At 42.3% G+C, this 20,568-nt stretch overlaps 1 long non-coding RNA gene across 1 annotated transcript; it reads right to left on the reverse strand.

The window, feature by feature from the left end:
- Nucleotides 1-2,335: 2,335 nt before the first annotated feature.
- Nucleotides 2,336-9,061, reverse strand: LOC138769549 (uncharacterized). The gene is made up of 2 exons (XR_011359265.1): nt 8,339-9,061; nt 2,336-3,006 (listed from the first exon to the last, which is right to left on the reverse strand). It is a non-coding gene; the product is annotated as an uncharacterized lncRNA (long non-coding RNA).
- Between the last annotated feature and the right edge of the window lie 11,507 nt (nt 9,062-20,568).

Here is a 20,568-nt window from a genome sequence, read left to right on the forward strand (position 1 = left end):
GGACATATAGGGTGCTGCAGCTGCTGTTGTGAAACTTTAGTTGGAAATGAAAAGGAAAAGTTTACACTGGACTAAAGGTCCTGTCAGTGATATCTCCCTCACACCTGTCTGCTGAGATCTACAGCCCTACACCTGGTACGGACCTCACAGATTCCCTTTAAAGGAGAAAAACATGGCCACCTTCTTCCAGAAACAGCGCCACACTCTTCTTAAGTTTGTGTGAGGTATTGCAGCTCAGTTCCATTGAAGGGAATGGAGCCAAGTTGTAATAATCATACACAGTATGAGGACAGGGTGGTGCTGTTTTTGGACAAAAGTTACTATATTTTTTAAATCCCTTTTATCCTGACTATGTCTGCACCCCATATAATGGCGGTATAAGTAGTAAGGTTTTAATTATTAAAATGTGTCTGGTTGTGATCTCATGTAAAATCAAAGCTACATAACAAACTGCTAGATAGATATTTCCTACTGGATATCTATCCATCTATCTATCTATCTATCTAGAGCAGAGTAGCAGCCGCACATCCAAATCCAGAGCAATGGGTGCTGTGCAGTGAAAGTCCTTTGGCGTAGGATCCCCAATGTAGAAAACAGCAAGAGTCTGCAGCACACCGGAGTAAAGGTGAATAGTGTTTATTCCATCATCAAGGTACATACAACATTTTGATTCAATCCAGAATTATTATCAAGCATGATAATTATAGTGCTTGAAAAGCACTATATTGTAATCCATATTCTTCTTCTTCCGTTTCTTCTTCCAGCCATTTTTCTGCACGTAATACAGCCCGAACCGCTTTGCGCACAGACTCCGTTCAAACTGCGTTTCGAAGCCCTCGGCGGTGTGTGGTGTGCTATCTATTTTTCGTTTCGATCGGATTTGTCGTTTTTAAGAAATTTACGTTTAAAAACCCCAAATTTCCCATAGAAAATAATGGCCTATTGCAAATAATGGCCACACTCTAACTGCTGACAGCCAATCACAGCACATATGTAAATAGCTGAAATATAGCAGCCAATAGGAACTCTAAGTTCTCGTCATGCATTGTATCACACCATCCACAGTCACATGTCCACTATTGGCCAATAGAAGATGTAATATATGGAAGGTCCTTAACCATTTTGTCTCCCTGACATGAGTAAGATTGTCATGGTAACCGAGCAATGGTCTTTACCATTATAAGTAGCAGAGGTCAGTCAGTAAAATAGCAGAGCTGAGGCAGCCATGTAGCAGGTACGGGATCCAAGCTGCTCTTAAAGGGACGGTACCCAAGCCGCTCTTAACCCCTTAAGGACCGGGCCTGAAATGGCCTTAAAGGACAACTCCCATGAAAAACTTTTTCCCAGTAATTGAAGCACATTATAAAGTTATATAACACTGTAATATACTTCAATCACCTGTCTGTCCTCCTTCCCTGTCTTTTCCCCCCTCCACCCCCCACCAGGAAGTGTAAGAAACTCCTTCATACCTAATTACTGTCGTCACCAGGCTGCTCTCTCAGCTCCTTCTAGTGACGATGAGTCATCAGCAGGAGGGCTGGGCTAGGTCCTGTTACACCAGCCTCCCCCTCCCCTGCCTGGTCAGGTGACTAGGCTTGCTCAGCTCCCATTGGCTGAGCAACTGTAAGCCATCTGACATTCTGCAACTCAATAATGACTTGTGACTGACTCCCGGAACATAACCAGCTACAGGACCCCCTCCCCCATATTCCCTCCTGCTGCCGAGTGGACTCAGTGAGTGAGTGAGTGATGTCACTTGCTTATCTTTCTCCTCACTCCCGGTATGTCAGCTACACAGATGTCTTATCTCTCCCCTGCTGCCCTGACCTAATCCTGCAGAATGTACACTACAGTGAGGTGACAGTATGTGTGTGCAGCTTCAGTGTGTGTATATAGCAGCCTGACTGAAGAGAGCCAGAGAGGGGGTCATGTTTAGTGTATGATGGGAGTTGTAGTGAATGGAGGGGCAGGCACTTGCTGTGTCACAGCAGGGGGCTGGCTTGTCACAGCAGCCAAAGTGCATCATGGGAAGCTGAAACCAGGAAGCAAGGAAGAAATGAAGAACAAGACTAGAAATCAGAAGGTACACAGACGGTGGGAAATTCAAACAGTGACAGCTCAGGAGGGATGATAAGTGTATAAACTATGTTTCTGATTGTTTTTTGTTTTTTTTCCTTAGTGCGGTGATAAGACTAAATTTATATGTTGACATCTCTCTATGGAGAGAAGCCGAAAACCCAGGTAAAGGATGGTTTTTAAATTATATCTAGAGTTGGAATCCTGCAGTATTACCAGCTCGTTACTTATACGTCATGGACACAGATAAGACAATGTATCATGATTATAAGCCTGGAGAAATGGCCCAAGTTTTATTATGGTCATCACATTTTATAGACAGATAAAATATAGGGTGGTAACAAATGCTAATAAGGCATAGATGAGGCGGTGCTAGTGATTTCGATATTCAGTCATGCGCAATGGCATCTATATTAGTATTCATTATTATTATTCAAAAAGGTTAAAACAATACATTCTGTACAAAGATACTTTTTCATGAATCTAAGAGCACAATGTAGTTGTTTTCCATAAATTGTTTATAGATAGGAGTCTCTGGGTCCTTGGGGATTGTGTCTACAAATGATAACTTTCCAGGAGTTAATCTCAGTGACGTGCTTCCAGCATTCCTCTTCTTCATCCAGAACATCTCTCTGTCACCCTCTGATCATCTCCAGTCTCTTAAGAGGGCAATATATATAGGTGTAGTCATATAGGTACGGTGCAAGTAGGTAAAATCCCATAATCTGGCCTTATCATTCCCCCATTTGACATCCGTGAAGCCTTGGACTGGAATCACTGTGGTTGGTACATAGCCAGAGGTTCCAAAGATACTGTCTGAGCCGCGGGTTGCTCAGGGGTCACATCTTCTCCATAGGGTGAACCCATCCTCCAAGTACTTGTCCAGCATCCAACCTCCAGAAATGTCCAGGCGACACAGATTCAAGAGAACTGATAACAGAAAGAAACATAATCACGTTAGTTACCTATATGATGGTAGACCTTCTTTTTGTTCGTCAAGGTTTTATACGAGAGAGAATACACATAAACAGTTTTACTGACTAACAGATCAGTATTATGCATAAGACCACTTGGATGAGACCCTGAAGGACTCCCATTAGTTTATGGGCATCACCATAGGATAGACAAAAATAGTACCATACGTTTTATTGAAAGTTATAGATGGCGGAACAAACTTATAGCAGATGCGATAGGAAGATCTGCAATAACCGAAAGAAAATACTAAACAATGGGTGAGTCTGTACAGTATACATCAATATACAGCTTAGTTACAACAAAACAAATAAAAGCTTATTATCAATACCCAAAATAACATATATATATATATATGACAAATACCTCTCCGGATTTTATCAAAATAACCAAACCTTATTGTCTTATCACTGTATATAACAGACGTGACTCTATAACAAGGACTCTACCACTTCGGTATCATGTGGGTATTGGAAAGTCACAACAACTAACTTTAAAAAGTTTCTGAAAAGGGAAAGTTTAGATGTGAGCAAATCTTATCTCATGGCAAAAGCAAAAATAAAAAGTTGATTGACACATAAACTAAAAACAGCATAACAGGTAAATGCAATAAAATCTCCACAATGTGAACTACTATGTAACCACTAGATTCACTTATAATAACCAGATAATGAATTCACACTCGTCAGTATGAGATCTTCAGAATTTTCCACTTCTTTTTAGTCTTTTTTTACTTCGTTTTGTACATAGAAAACATCTTTATGATTAGATCACACAGGCCTAATGACTGGTCTCATGGTCCCATCTCTTACTGTACATAATCATATAGTATAATACATACACCAATAATATGAAGTAACTGGGCGCTTATTACCGATATAATATTTGGATCCTACTGAATTGTCTCTTGTTTCACTGAGATCATCACATATTACACATAAAATAACCACCATAGAAATAAAAGCAAAGTGTAAACGATACATCACCTAAGGTTTCAAAGCCTTTTTATGAGAATAATATATATCATATGATCCTTTTTGTAATAGTAGCATTGGTATGGATCCTTTATCCTTAAACCTATCTTTTGACTGACAGGCCTCTTTACAGACACTTGGACTCTTGGCCTCAGTTATATCGCTTCTTTTAAGGCCACTAGTATAACCTCAGACATTGGCTTTGTTATCTCCCATAGTTTTGGCTTGACCTGTAAAGAAGACACCAGTACAGACAAGGACATACCTATATAGGCCACCTGTGGCAGGTGGATGACGTCCACTTACATTCCCTGAAACAGGCAGGAAGATGACAGACTATGCAGACAGGCACTTTACCGTGTTACTTACAGCAGGTTATGACAGGTGTAGATAATACAGCCGTACACAACCCTCTCTGCTATATTTGTTGTCCCCTGGGCCGCCCAATGTGAGGATACTACAGCACATTACACATGGCTTCCTTCTGCTGGTTTTGTCAGATAACTTACAGTGGGATACAAGGCTGTCGGCAAATAGTTATTGGATGCCATCTTTACCCTGTACCTCCTCTCCATCCGCTGGTCTCACAGCTTGTTGCTGATTGTCTCTGGAAAAGACTTAAAAACAAACAGATCCACATCTCCCCCTCCACCTGTACACTATGTACGGTTACCTCAGGAAGGGACTGGAAACATCTCCCCATTCCCTTGTACGCTGTTACCTTGGGAAGAGCACAGAAACCACAGCATCACCAGCTTCATCCATCATCCATCACCCTTTAGGCTTCAGGGTTTGTCTGCGTGAACGTTGCGTCAGCCGCTCTATGGCAGCTTTTCTTCTTCTTTGAACAGTTTTTTTTTTCTACAAGTGTTTTTGGTAAGCCCAGGGACCAAACTAATCTCTAATTTGCCAATTAACCCATAATAGTGGGCTTCATATAGACATCTGCACAGTTACCTTCAACCATCCTACATGTCTCAGTGATTGTCCTCACCTCCAGCTTATGGCAGGAGTGGTTTCTGCAGTGGAACGTCACACTGCATGGTGGTCACCATATATCCTTGCGTCTTGTGTCATCCATCTTTGTAAAGTCTGGGATAATCTACAATAAAAAACTTTTAAACTTTCATTAATATTTGAGCTTTCAATTACATTTTTATCTTTCACAATTTAAAATATCAAACACAATAAGTAATAAAAACATCCTTATTCAAAAATAAAAAATTTGTACGGTGTTTAAAAATAAATTTAAAATATCAAAATTGGCTACTCCATCAAAATGGGCTGCTCCCATTTCCATTCACCTCTATCCCCTCCCCCATTTGAATCTACATCAAGAGGCAACAGAGATGCTGGATTCAATGCACTTAACACAAAATATATATTGGGGGCATAAGGAGTGCAGACTGGAGCCATGGATATGGGTTTGGTTTTTACTAGGGATAAAAATACATATATATTCATGAGCTAGTCTGCCATAATCATCACAAAACTGTTAACCCTAAAAATAAAAACATAAAAAAAATTAAATGAATCCGCTGAAATGAATATTCCTTCAATACGCTGCTCTTATCAGTAAACAGAACGCTCTGTGCCTCACTTCTAACCTTGAGCAGTGAGCAGTAAAATCATAGATACAAGAGTTAAAACTTCTTGGAAGTTTTTTTTTTTTTCTAACATCCTTGAAGTTACAGAAGATATCAGCGCTGTGCTCTTATACACCAGACTGTAACCTTGGACAGTGGCACACATACTTATAACTTAGTAGGAAAAAAAAAAACAATTTGCATAGAACTTATTAGGATAGATGTGTACACATATATACACATATATATATAAAGACTTGTTAAATAAAGTTACATAGAAATATATATTACAGTAGTAAGTTACTACTCCTTAGAAATATATATATTTTACTGTAGTAAACTACTTCTTCTTTGAAATATCATACGTTGGGGACACACACTTAAAGAAAATCTGCTTACAATATATATTGGGATACATATATATACCTACAAAATACTTTTTAAATAAAAATGTGTAAGTTACAGTAATAAGTTACTACAGGCTCCTTATACCATTGGGTTCTTAATAAGTGCACAAAATTCTGCGTTTGATCTTTACCAATTATCACTTTTCTTCTTGACATTCCTAATAAAACGTACTTTTTCTCTCTGACTCCTCCTACTGACACTTCCGTATAACAATCTTATACACTAATAGGTCTAATAGACCCAGCTCCTTCAAACAGTCTCATTGCTTTTCCTTTCAACAAACCTTTGTCTAACTTTCCTCACCCTCAGGTAATAACATTTCTTAATAAATGTGCAAAACAGTTGTTAGACTCTCTCGGAGAGTCCTGTGCCCGCCCCCTCAGTGACACTAAGCAGTATGGGCGGAGGACAGAAATGCCAGGAGTTAAAATGGCCTCCGGACTAGATAACCGGATATAGGGGTGTTGGCTTAGGGCATGGTTTTGAGACGTCACAATTATAATACAGACGTGGATGATATGTGGGAGTGGTTGGCTCTCCGTCACCATCTTTAAGGGCTGATTACAGAAAAGTGGCGTACCTAAATAAGCAAATGTTCCACGGTTGAGACAACAGAAAATGATCAACATTTTGTAACATACTACTTCTAAAGGGGAACACCAGCTTAGTAAAACTGGCTGAAATACAACAGTATATAATGTAGGAGCGTACATTACACTAACAGCTCTGATTCTTTTTTTTTTTTTTTTTCTCTAACTCTGCTTGCATGTGATCTGCAGCCCGCTGGTTGATGGCCTTGTACAAAACATAACAAATAACACACACAAAAAAACTTTGTATGCTGCTTCACTACGCAGCATTAATTAACCTCTTCAGCTCTCTCAGTACTGTATCTAGCAATGAGCTGGACTGTTCTCCTTGTCTGAGTACGTGGCTTTGTACTTAGACACTTATATGGCAATGTACACTATTTGAATTTAGGCTGCCCACCTCCAAAAAGGCATTGGTCTTACAATCAGGTCAGGGGAACTTTAAATCAAAGTAACTACTTCAACAGCCGGCCAAGGGGAAGATTCCTGCAGAACAAAGGGTCTTTACGCCACCATTGGAGGTAGGTTGGCTTTTTGCAGGATCTGGGGTTTGTATACAGATATAAACTGGGTACAATGGTGTAACATAATGATGTAGCTTGGGTCTGCCACACACACTACAATATTCTGTCTTATCTAGATATTGCTGGTAACCGGCACATGTCCACCCAGCAGGACCTGTGCTTCCCACCCATTATCCTGAATGTTTTCCTTCTGTCTGACCCTCTGGCTCTCATCTATCTACTCCACACCCTCCCCTCTTAGAACTCTAATCCTTTATTTCCCCTTAGGGATAGTACTTACATTGACCCCTAAGGTTCCTGGAAATTCCAAGGACCCATTTACCCTGCATGTTACATGTAGGTCTGGTTACCTACCCACAAGGCAAAAATAAGTGTGCACAGGAGTGTGAGTGGTTTCCCAGGTGTTGGTCAGAGAGCCAGAGGTTGGTGGGGCTAAGGCATGTATCTGCCTTCATATCAAACCTCCTAAAGATCTGTTCTAGATCTTGCACTGCATCTTCTCATGCCCGTCGCTAACTATCTCTTAGCTATTCAATTTCCCATAGCCCTCCCATAAAGATGATGAGTTCCTGTTTTTTAGTGAACATCTGTCCCATTCTCGCACCCAGCCCTAGGTAGCTTATTGGGGATTGTCCAGACCTATCTAGGTCTTATAGTAGGCTCCTGCTTGCGGCGGGATGCCTTCCCTCTTTGCCATCCTCCTAAGCGGCGAGAATAATCCACGGGTCTATTGATCCATGGCGCCTACATCTTGTACCGAATCGACAGGGTACAAGCAAGGAGTGGAATTAATACAAGTACTATTTCCACTGGTCACCGAACAGATTGTTTTCACTTCCGGAACCCATTCATACAGAGAGTCTATGCGCCTACTGTCCGTGACCTTGCAGCTGCTCTCGATGTTATGCTGTATTACAAGGGTTAAGCATTAATCACAGCCTCCCCGTAAGGACGTAGAAGTGAATAAGTTCGGCAATCCCTTTCCTTAATTCAGCATGAATACAGCAACAGCTTATCTCAATCACACCACAGTTTGCGACGGCAATGCAGCACTTTAACCTTGTCCTATCCTGGGTTACAGAGTTCTTTGTCTAACAAATAGACTCAGCTTTACAAACATATATAGAGAACGCAGGTGTGACGGGAATCTGATTAGATCCGTTCCCCTGAGGCGCAGATAGTACGTAAGAAAGGAAAGTCTTTCTTACCTGGCCAGTTATATCTGCGCGTCCGATGACGGATAAATCACCGCATCCCGTCAGTCTGCGTTCTGGTTGCAAGAGGCTGAGTCCCGGTTCGGACGCCAAAATGATAAGACTAAATTTATATGTTGACATCTCTCTATGGAGAGAAGCCGAAAACCCAGGTAAAGGATGGTTTTTAAATTATATCTAGAGTTGGAATCCTGCAGTATTACCAGCTCGTTACTTATACGTCATGGACACAGATAAGACAATGTATCATGATTATAAGCCTGGAGAAATGGCCCAAGTTTTATTATGGTCATCACATTTTATAGACAGATAAAATATAGGGTGGTAACAAATGCTAATAAGGCATAGATGAGGCGGTGCTAGTGATTTCGATATTCAGTCATGCGCAATGGCATCTATATTAGTATTCATTATTATTATTCAAAAAGGTTAAAACAATACATTCTGTACAAAGATACTTTTTCATGAATCTAAGAGCACAATGTAGTTGTTTTCCATAAATTGTTTATAGATAGGAGTCTCTGGGTCCTTGGGGATTGTGTCTACAAATGATAACTTTCCAGGAGTTAATCTCAGTGACGTGCTTCCAGCATTCCTCTTCTTCATCCAGAACATCTCTCTGTCACCCTCTGATCATCTCCAGTCTCTTAAGAGGGCAATATATATAGGTGTAGTCATATAGGTACGGTGCAAGTAGGTAAAATCCCATAATCTGGCCTTATCAGCGGGAGTTGTCCTTTAAGGACCGAAGTAAATTTTATGAATATGACCAGTGTCACTTTATTCATTAATAACTTCGGGATGCTTTTACCTATCCGGCTGATTCTGAGATTGTTTTCTCGTGACATATTGTACTTTACATTTCTGGTAAATTGGAGTCGATACTCATAACGAATCTTTATGAAAAAAACTCAAATAATGTGAAAAAATGTGAAAAACTGCATTTTTCCAACTTTGAAACTTTTTTGCATATACAGAAAGTGCTTATACCACATAAATTATATATTAAATAGCATTAGCAACATGTCTACTTTATGTTGGCGGCATTTATTAAACGATCTTTCATTTTTTTTAGACAATAGGAAGCTTAAAACATTAGCAGCAAATTTCCGAATTTTCAGTAAAATTTCAAAATCACATATTTTTAGGGACCTGTTCAGTGTATTTGAGGGGCCTGTATGTTAGAAAGCCCCACAAAGCACCCCATTTCAGAAACTGCACCCCCCACACTCTGCAAAAGCATATCCAGAAAGTGTTTTAACCCTTTAGGGGAGTCACAGAAATAAAAGCTAAGTGTGTAAGAAATTAGAAAATTTTAATTTTCTGTGCAGAGATTTTATTGTAATCCAATATTTTTCATAATTATAAACCTATTACCAGAGAAATGCACCCCAATAATTATTGCCCCGTTTCTGCAGTTTATAGAAATACCCCATATGTGGCCCTATTGCGCTATTTGACGCAACCACAAGCCTCAGATATAAAGGAGCGCCTAGTGAATTTCAACGGCTCCGTTATATTTGGTCAGTTCTGACTGTACCACTTCAGGTTGGCAGAGGCTCTGGGGTGCCAAAACCTAAAAAACACCCCTAAAGGGACACCATTTAGAAAACTACACCCCTCAAGGAATGTAACAAGGGGTGCGGTGAGCATTTGGACCCCATAGGTGCTTCACAGATTTTCCGAACAATATGGCGTGAAAAAAGAAAAATTTATTTTTTACACTAAAACGTTGTTCTAGACTTCAATTTTTCATTTTCTTAAAGGGATAAGAGGAAAAAAAAGACACAAAATGTGTAGCGCAGTTTCTCCCGAGTACGGAAATACCCCACATGTGGCGATAAAGTGCCAAGGGGGCGCAGGACGAGCCTCCATTTACAGAGCCCTCGTGCTGCCAAGACACTGGAAACCCCCCACAAGTGACCCCATTCTGGAAACTAAACCCCTCAAGGAATCTAACAAGGGGCACAGTGAGCATATGGACCCCACTAGTGACGGGCACAAATGTGGAACAATATGACGTAAAAGTAAAAAATTTCATTTTTTCACATTCATGGCACAAATGTGCCCGTCATCAAGGGGTCCATATCCTCACTGCACCCCTTGTTAGATTCCTTGAGGGGTGTAGTTTCCAGAATGGGGTCACTTGTGGGGGGTTTCCAGTGTTTTGGCAGCACGAGGGCTCTGTAAATGCGACATGGTGTTCATCATCCATTCTAGCCAAATCCAACCTCCAAAATCCAAATGGAGCTCCTTCCCTTCGGAGGCTTGTCCTGCGCCCACATGGCGCTTTATGTCCACAAGTGGGGTATTTACGGACTCGGGGGAAATTGCTCTACACATATTGTGTGTTTTTTTCTCTTTTAACCCCTTGTGAAAATGATAAATTCAAGGCTAAACCAACATTATAGTGTAATAAATGTAATATTTCATTTTCACGCCACATTGTTCCACATTTGTGCCCGTCACCAGTGGGGTCCATATGCTCACTACACCCCTTGTTACATTCCTTGAGGGGTGTAGTTTCCATAATGGGGTCACTTGTGGGGGGTTTCAACTGTCTTGGCAACACAGGGGCCTTTTGAATGCAACATGGCCCCTCGAAATCCATTCCATCCAAATCCAGCCTTCAAAAACGAAATGGCGCTCCTTCCCTTCGGAGGCTTACCCTGCACCCGCATGGCGCTTTATGTCCACATGTGGGGTATTTCCGTACTCAGGGGAAATTGCGCTACACATTTAGTGTTTTTTTTTATCTTTTAGCCCCTTGTGAAAATGAAAAAATCATGACAAGATTAATGATTTAGAGTAAAAATTTTACAAAAATTACACTAAATGTTGGTCTAGCCTTGATTTTTTCCATTTCCACAAGGGGTTAAAAAAGAAAATGAACACAAAACATGTAGGGTAGTTTCCCCTGAGTACGAAAATACCCCACATGTGGGCATGTGCCATATGGGCACAGAGCGCCACCAAAGGGACAGAGAGACAGAGGCTGGAATGGAGGCTGGAGGCCATGTCGCAATTACAAAGCTCCTGTGCTGCCAGGTCAGTAGAAACCCCCCATAAGTGACCCCATTCTGGAAACTACACCCCATAAGGAATCTAACAAGGGGTGCAGTGAGGATAAGGACCCCACTGGTGACAGTCACTTACGTAGAACATGTGCCGAGAAAATAAAAAATACAATTTTTTTCATTTTCACGTCCCAAATGTGGCCGTCACCAGGGGGCCATATCCCCGCTGCCCCCCTTGTTAGATTCCTTAAGGGGTGTAGTTTCCAGAATGGGGTCACTTGTGGGGGGTTTCTACTGTCCTGGCCGCACAGAGGCTTTGTAATTGCATCATGGCATCCTCTAATGGGAATGGCGGCCATACCTATTTAGCTGGGGAAAAGGGACAATTCTAATTTATTTGGGGGTATTAGGCCAACTATTAGTTTATAAGGTTGGAAATGACAGGTGTCCATCAAATTCAACCTGTGTTGATCCAGAGGAAGGCAAAAAACCCTTGTGAGGCAGACGACAGTAGCCTCATCACAGGGGAAAAATTCCTTCCCGACTCCATAATGACGATCAGAATAATCCCTGGATCAACGTGACCCCTGAAATAGGAATAAGGGACAATAATTAGATAATGTGCAACCCCAATGACGTGTGGTGCGCCTTGAAGCGATCCAGTATGCAGAGGCCGGGGTGATCAGGACAGGTGTCACACTGGAAAATGGTGTCCTTCCTGATCCCCCTGTTACGCCACACTCTGCACTCCTTCTGGGGCCTCCTGTTTTCCAGTGTGAGGGACGTCACCTGGAAAATGTTGACCTGGTGCGATACGGGGTCCTTCATATACAGAAGCGCTGGGTCCGCTCCATGGCTGCTAAATATTAGGGCTCTATTACTACTTCTGATATGTTCGGATCGTGCCGCAAGCTACAGTAGCTCAGGCAGCGAGGGACCAGAAGAGGGGGTGCTGGTATAAAAGTTATCCCCATACAGGTGGTAACCTTTATCCAGCAGTGGGAAGATCAGTTCCCGAGCGATCTTCCCACTAACTCCGAGGATGGGGGGGAATCTGGGGGCATCTGGGGGCTGGATTCGGGTGTCCCTTCATACATACACTGTAAGGGTACGTGCACACTGCGGAATCGCGACAGATAACCCTTCGTGCATTCCGCAGTTGGCACCCGCTGGCTGACTGATGCGGGCGCGCGTCTCCGTCCGTGTCATAGACTCCACTCTATGCACGGCCGGATTCCTCTCTCCATCCAACGTCTTCATTCTTTGGATGGACGACGAAATCCGCCCGTGCATAGAATGGAGTCTATGACACGGGTAGAGACATGCGCCCGCATCAGTCCGCCGGCGGGTGCCAGCTGCGGAATGCACGAAGGGTTATCCTTCGCCATTCCGCAGTGTGCACGTACCCTAAAGTGTACCCTGAGGTACGCTCACAGAGAATTTCACACCATACCGTGATCTCTTATTGGGACGGTACTGGCGGAAAAGACGTGTCTAGGGGGGCAGCGTACGCTACGCCACCCCCAGACACGTCACTGGATGATGAGGATGAATGGAGGAAAGAAGGTTCCCCCTATTCATCCTCACTGGCTGTTTCGGTGTCGGAGGCAATAATAACGTATCCCTCTGACGCCGAAAACACCCTGGGGGCCATCTTTATACGGGGATTGGTATATGGGGTATGTAGTGGTGTAGTGTCAAACTTTATTCAATGTAGTGTGGTGTAATGTAGTGTTTTTTACGTGTTTTTTTTACAGTAAGTATAAAAAAAAAACCTACGCCAACAAAGGAGTTGCTGATAAATGCCGCACTTATATGCGGCACTTATCAGCAGACCGTGGCAGTAGAAAATAGAAAAAAAACACCCTACGCCAAAAAGGAGGAGTTGCTGATTAGCAGCGCACTTTAGTGCGATGCTGATCAACACTCAGCGGCGATAGGGTGCGGAAAATAGAAAAAAAAAAAATTTGGAAAAAAAAAAAAACCTTTTTCTACATTCTGAACATCCCTGTAGCTGCTGATAAGTGTATTACACATATCAGCCGCTAGAGGGCAGCAGAGCGCAAAATCCGGAAAATGACGAGGCTGGAGCCGGAAATAGCCGAAAGAAGACGACGGGGACCGCCGGAAAGATCCAAAGACGCGCCGGAAAGACGGAGGACGCCGCGAACCCGGAAGACGCCGATCAGGAGCCCGGGACAGGTGAGTAATGTACAAATACCTGCTCTGGACCCCTCGGCTACCTAGCTGAAGGGTCCAGGGCAGGTATTTTTTATTTTGTGAGACTCTGATCGCCGTGCCACCGGCCCGAACGGTGTTAACCACCCCCCGTGCCGAGAAGCTATGATGGCCTGCTATGATTTATAGCATGCCATCTTCCCCGAACACGCAGCAATCGGGGAAACATCGGGCGTAAATTTACGCCCTGATGCGCCAAGTACCAGGGCGCGAGGGCATAAGTTTACGCCCGATGTCGTTAAGGGGTTAAGAGCGACCTGGGTCCTTTTAAGAGCGACCTGGGTCCCTTTAAGAGCGACTTGGGTCCCTTTAAGAGCAAAATTGGTCCCTTTAAGAGCAAAATTGGTCCCTTTAAGAGCGAAATATGTCTCTTTAAGTGCGAAATATGTCCCTTTAAGAGCAAAATCGGTCCCTTTAAGAGCGACTTTGGTCCCTTTAAGAGCGAAATATGTCCCTTTAAGAGCAAAATGGGTCCCTTTAAGAGCAACCTGGGTCCCTGTAAGAGCAAAATATGTCCCTTTAAGAGCGACCTGGGTCCCTTTAAGAGCGACCTGGGTCCCTTTAAGAGCAAAATGGGTCCCTTTAAGAGCGAAATATATCCCTTTAAGAGCAAAATGGGTCCCTTTAAGAGCGAAATATGTCCCTTTAAGAGCAACCTGGGTCCCTTTAAGAGCAAAATGGGTCCCTTTAAGAGCGACCTGGGTCCCTTTAAGAGCGAAATATGTCACTTTAAGAGCAAAATCGGTCCCTTTAAGAGCGACCTTGGTCCCTTTAAGAGCAAAATATGTCCCTTTAAGAGCGACCTAGGTCCCTTTAAGAGCAAAATATGTCCCTTTAAGAGCTAAATGTGTCCCTTTAAGAGCAAAATGGGTCCCTGTAAGAGCAAAATATGTCCCTTTAAGAGCGACCTGGGTCCCTTTAAGAGCGAAATGGGTCCCTTTAAGAGCGAAATATGTCCCTTTAAGAGCAACCTGGGTCCCTTTAAGAGCAAAATGGGTCCCTTTAAGAGCGACCTGGGTCCCTTTAAGAGCGAAATATGTCCCTTTAAGAGCAAAATCGGTCCCTTTAAGAGCGACCTTGGTCCCTTTAAGAGCAAAATATGTCCCTTTAAGAGCGACCTGGGTCCCTTTAAGAGCGAAATATGTCACTTTAAGAGCAAAATCGGTCCCTTTAAGAGCGACCTTGGTCCCTTTAAGAGCAAAATATGTCCCTTTAAGAGCGACCTAGGTCCCTTTAAGAGCGAAATATGTCCCTTTAAGAGCTAAATGTGTCCCTTTAAGAGCAAAATGGGTCCCTGTAAGAGCAAAATATGTCCCTTTAAGAGCGACCTGGGTCCCTTTAAGAGCGAAATGGGTCCCTTTAAGAGCGAAATATGTCCCTTTAAGAGCAACCTGGGTCCCCTTAAGAGCAAAATGGGTCCCTTTAAGAGCGACCTGGGTCCCTTTAAGAGCGAAATATGTCCCTTTAAGAGCAAAATTGGTCCCTTTAAGAGCGACCTTGGTCCCTTTAAGAGCAAAATATGTCCCTTTAAGAGCGAAATATGTCCCTTTAAGAGCTAAATGTGTCCCTTTAAGAGCAAAATGGGTCCCTTTAAGAGCGAAATATGTCCCTTTAAGAGATAAATCGGTCCCTTTAAGAGCAACCTTGGTCCCTTTAAGAGCGAAATATGTCCCTTTAAGAGCGAAATATGTCCCTTTATGAGCAAAATGGGTGCCTTTAAGAGCGACCTGGGCCCCTTTAAGAGCGAAATGGGTTCCTTTAAGAGCGACCTGGGCCCCTATAAGAGTTACCTGGGCCCCTTTAAGAGCGACCTTGGTCCTTTTAAGAGCTAAATGGGTCCCTTTATGAGCGAAATGATTCCCTTTAAAGATCGACCTGGGTCCCTTTAAGAGCGACCTGGGTCCCTTTAAGGGACCCAGGTCGCTCTTAAAAGGATCCAAGTCGCTCTTAACCCATAGCTGCACCAGGACGTTATTGAACGTCCTCGTGCCGCTATGGGAGTTCAGAGGGGGGTCGCGCGGCGACCCCCCTCTGAACTGCCGCGATCCCGGGTGCCGCATGTAGCCCGGGCTCGCGGCTATTAGCGGGCACGGTCCGATCGCCGTGCCCGCTAATTAAGTACTTAGAAGCAGCTGTCAAAGTTGACAGCTGCTTCTAAATACTTGCTAATCTCCATACCTGGTGGTCTAGTGGGGGGATCGCCCCCCTGCGGCGCGATTGCTGGGGGGCGATCCCCGCATCCACCCCGGGCCGGGGTCTGCTCCGTAATGGCGCTGATCCCGGCTCGGCATTCTATTGCTTTTGGCTGCAGCAGCCAAAAGTAATAGAACACCGATCTCATGGATTCATGCAGTATAACTATACTGCATGGATCTCTATGAGAGATCAGAGTGCATATACTAGAAGTCCCCCAGGGGGGCTTCTAGTATATGTGTAAAGTAAAAGAAAAATGTATTTTTAATAACACAAAATCCCCTCCCCTAATAAAAGTCTAAATCACCAACCTTTCCCCATTTTATAAATAAAAATAAATAAATTAATTAATAAACAAACATGTTTGCTATCGCCGCGTGCATAATCGCCCAAACTATTAATTAATTACATTCCTGATCTCACACGGTAAACGGCGTCAGCGCAAAAAAATCCCAAAGTGCAAAATTGCGCATTTTTGGTCGCATCAAATCCAGAATAATTGTAATAAAAAGCGATCAAAAAGTCATATATGCGCAGTCAAGGTACCAATAGAAAGATCACATCATGGCGCAAAAAATGACACCTCACACAGACCCATAGACCAAAGGATAAAAGCGCTATAAGCCTGGGAATGGAGCGATTTTAAGGAACATATATTTTCTTTAAAAGGTTTTAATTTTTTACAAGCCATCAAATCAAATAAAAGTTATACATGTTACATATCGTTGTAATCGTAACAACTTAAGGAACATATATAACGAGTCAGTTTTACCCCAGGGCGAACATAGTAAAAACAACCCCCCCCCCCCCCCCCCAATAAAAAAAAAACATTTTTTTTTTCAATTTCACCACACATATAATTTTTTTCTGGTTTCCCGGCACATTTTAGGCAAAAATTACATCTGCCATAGCAAAGTACAATTAGTTGCGCCAAAAATAAGGGCTCATTTGGGTCTCTAGGTGGAAAAATGCAGGCGCTATGGCCTTATATACATGAGGAGGGAAAAAACGAAAATGCAAAAATGAAAACTGGCTGTGTCCCCTAAGGGTTAAAGGGATCCATGTAGCTCTTATAGGGATCCATGTAGCTCTTAAAGGGACGGGACCCAAGTCACTCTTAAAGGGACCCAAGTCGCTCTTAAAGGTATGGGACCCAAGTCACTCTTATAGGGACCCATGTCGCTCTTAAAGGAATGGAATCCAAGTTTCTCTTAAAGGGAAGTCACTGGTAAAGGGGCGCTCTTTTCAAGCACTATGTATTTTCCTAAAAATGCAGATCTAGTTTCCATGATGGTACTTTCAATTTCAAGTTTCTTGTAGACAACCAAACCTTATCACCAACCTTGTAATCTGGGCCAGATATGCGTCTTTTATTAGATTGAGCTTTAGAAGATTTTTGGGCTTTAACCAAGTTCTCATGAGCTTGGGCCCAAACTGTGCACAGTTTTTTGAAAATGCATTCAGCTGATGGGTTTACAGACTCTGAACTATGAACAGATGAGTATCTGGGATCAAAACCATAGTTACAGAAGAACGGAGACATGCATGTGGAAGATGACTTCTTATTGTTAAAAAGCAAATTCGGCCAGAGGCAGATAATCTTTCCATTTATCCTGGGTATCAGAGACAAAACATATAGGAAACTGTTAGAGTGATTGATTAATTTGTTCAGTTTGACCATTAGTCTGAGGGTGAAATGCAGATGAAAATGACAGTGACATACCCAATTTTCCACAAAACTCTCCAGAAATTAGACACAAATTGAACCCCTCTATCAGAGACAACATTCTCAGGAATACAATAAAACGTAGAAAGGAGACTGGGGCACTCACCCAATGTTACAAGCTGAGTAACTTTAATTCAATGCGACATCAATCCAAAGGTGAGGGAGGACAGATGGATAGCGGGCGCTCACACCCCCGGGACGACGTTTCACGCCTGGTCGGCGCTTCTTCCTATCGGGAAATCACCTGACCTCTGGGAGGGGAGTGTTTAAAATACCATTCACCAAGGTAAACAAAAAATCACCCGTGACACAAAAAATAGTAAAAACACAATTCATAGGCAGTTGTTATAATCATTGCACTCGTTAAGCCCGAGCGGTCCAACAGCATTCAGCTTTGAGATCCAATAGACCTCTCTGGACAGTAACCGTCTGTGCCAATCGCTACCGTCCGTGGGGGCTTTAACCCTTTCTAAGCCCATGTATTTGACGCAGCTCCTATCTCCCTTGTGTACCGTGCGTATATGGTCAATTAGGCGCAGGACACCTTTGCCGGTCCTAACAGAGTACATATGTTCTTTATAGCGTATCCACATTTTCCTTTTGGTTTTGCCGACGTAAAAGAACATGCACGGACAGAAAATGACGTATACTACATAGGTACTTTGACATGTGATGAACTCTGTTACAGTAATATCCGTACCATTAAGCTTAATGTAAGGCTTATCATGCATGAAGCTGCAGTATCCGCACTGCCTACACTTCTTGTTCCCTGCAGGTAAAGCTTGCCTCAGCCAATTGGAATCTTGGGGTTTACTATTATGAGCCATATTCAGCATGTCACCTATTGTTTTGTTTTTTCTGAAGGTGATGACTGGGGGGTTACTGACCTTAGGGTTCAGGTCAGAATCAGCTTCTAGCAACCTCCAGTTTTTCCTAATTGCAGATGAGATGATACTGTTAAGCGGGGTATTCTGGAAAACAAAGGAGAACCTATCTGGGCTCGTATCCCTATGTGTGTGATACAATAAGGTGTTCCTATCCAAGTTGGCCACTCTCTCTAAACTCTCTTTTTTTTTTTTTAAACGATATTTTATTAGTGGCTTATGTAATATTTGAACATACATATTGAAAATTCATTACATATTCAAAAAGAAAGTTGCTCACAGGCAACAAAGGATTGTATGTTTACAATATCATACAGATACAATGAGCCTTTGTAATAACCTTAAAAGATATATTATCATATACAATATAACGTAGTCTTACCAAAAACGTAAGTAGAAAAACAGTAATTTATAATATCACCTTAAAACATGGTATAGATGTCAGATATTCAAATATGCTACCAATAGAATGGAGAGATTTGTCTTTAACAGAGAAAGGGAAAAGCTTAAGATATTTGGAGTGCTCCCAGAGTTCCCTTTTGGGCGGCCATGCAATACCAATCAGTGTCCTTAAACTGATTAATGACAGAGTCTCTCTCTTCTATAGTAAAATCATGAATTAGAAATTGTGTCCATTTGGACATAAATGTTTTTGTTGATTTTTCTTTGGTGCGCAATACATCCAAAAGTTCCCAATGAAAGATCTCCTTCAGAGCGGAGATTACCTCAGAAATGTCTGGTAGAGTATCCAGTATCCAGTGTCTTAATAAACATTTCAGGGAAACTAATAGAGTTAAATGAATTCCTTTAGAAGTAAGTAATTTAGGAGAGGGAGTAGTAGATTCTATATCAATAAAATGAAAAAGATAACTAAGAGCGAGAAGTGGTATGGCATGGCCCCAAGTGGACAAAAGATAGAGCCGCACAGAGTCCCAAAATTCCTGCACTCGTGTGCAGGCCCAGGCACAGTGAAACAAGTCTGCTTTAGGAAGTGAACATTTCGGGCAACTGTTTATGTGAGAAGTGTGGGAGTTGGAAAAAGGAATATTAAAGGCATATATAGCCTTGTGTATAAAGCGGAAATGTATTTCACGTAGAACCACATTGGGAGTGGCAGAATGCACTAGTTGAGATCCTCTCAATATTTGTTGGGTCAGATCCTCTGAAAAAATTACGGAGGACCATTTTTTGAAAAAAATTTGTCTAGATAAATTCTTTTGAGAGCGTGATCTAAGTTCTCCATATGTATGTGATAAAGAATTATGAACCGGTGGTGTTGGGAATAGATTATCAAATTCCATATCACTTTCTGCTTCTGCTATGTCCCGCACTCTGGAAGTAAGAAATTCAATTATAGAATCGTATTGAGGTAAATTAAATGAAGACAATTTAAATCGTGTTCTGACGACATCCCATGACAAGAAAGTGTTGGAATTAGTATCCAGCAGATCCCCAACAGAAGAAACGTGCACTCTGCCACTCTGAGTAGTCTAATTTGTCTGAGTCAGGTGGGTAAAGTGGTGAATGCCACAGAGGAAATCTTTTCGATAGGCAAAAGGGTAAACCATATAATTTTCGTATCGCCTTCCATGTGGCAATGGTGTCTTTAAAGATAACACTTCTCTTAATTTCTGGGGGTAGTTCTGGTAATTTAGCATGTAGCAGGGTGGGTAAAGGCCAAGGTGCTGCTAAAGCTTTCTCAATTAAGATATTGGAGAAATATGACGTGTCCATAATCCAATCTTTAGCATGGCGAAAGAGAGCGGCTAAATTATATAATCTAATATCTGGGCATTGAGCACCACCTTTAGAAGTAGGGAGACAGAGAGTGGAATAGGCAATACGAGGTCTCTTTGATTGCCAAATAAATTTAGTGAAATATGATTGGAGTAGGGAAACGTCAGAATGTTTGAGTAAAAGGGGTATTGTTTGCATTGGATATAACAGTTTTTTTTAAAACACATCATTTTGATTAAGTGGGTACGTCCTAGAATTGACAATAGTAGAGATTCCCATCTCTGGAGATCTTGTTTTATTCTCTTAATTATAGGGCGATAGTTCAGGGAATATAGTGAGGAGGGAGTTCTGCCAATCTGGATTCCAAGATAAGTAATATAGGATTTAGCGATGGAGACCCCCGCAGGACCCGAAGTAGACCTCTTATGT

The sequence above is a fragment of the Dendropsophus ebraccatus genome, chromosome 12 (genome assembly GCF_027789765.1).
Source record: "Dendropsophus ebraccatus isolate aDenEbr1 chromosome 12, aDenEbr1.pat, whole genome shotgun sequence".
NCBI classification, from domain to species: Eukaryota; Metazoa; Chordata; class Amphibia; order Anura; family Hylidae; genus Dendropsophus; species Dendropsophus ebraccatus.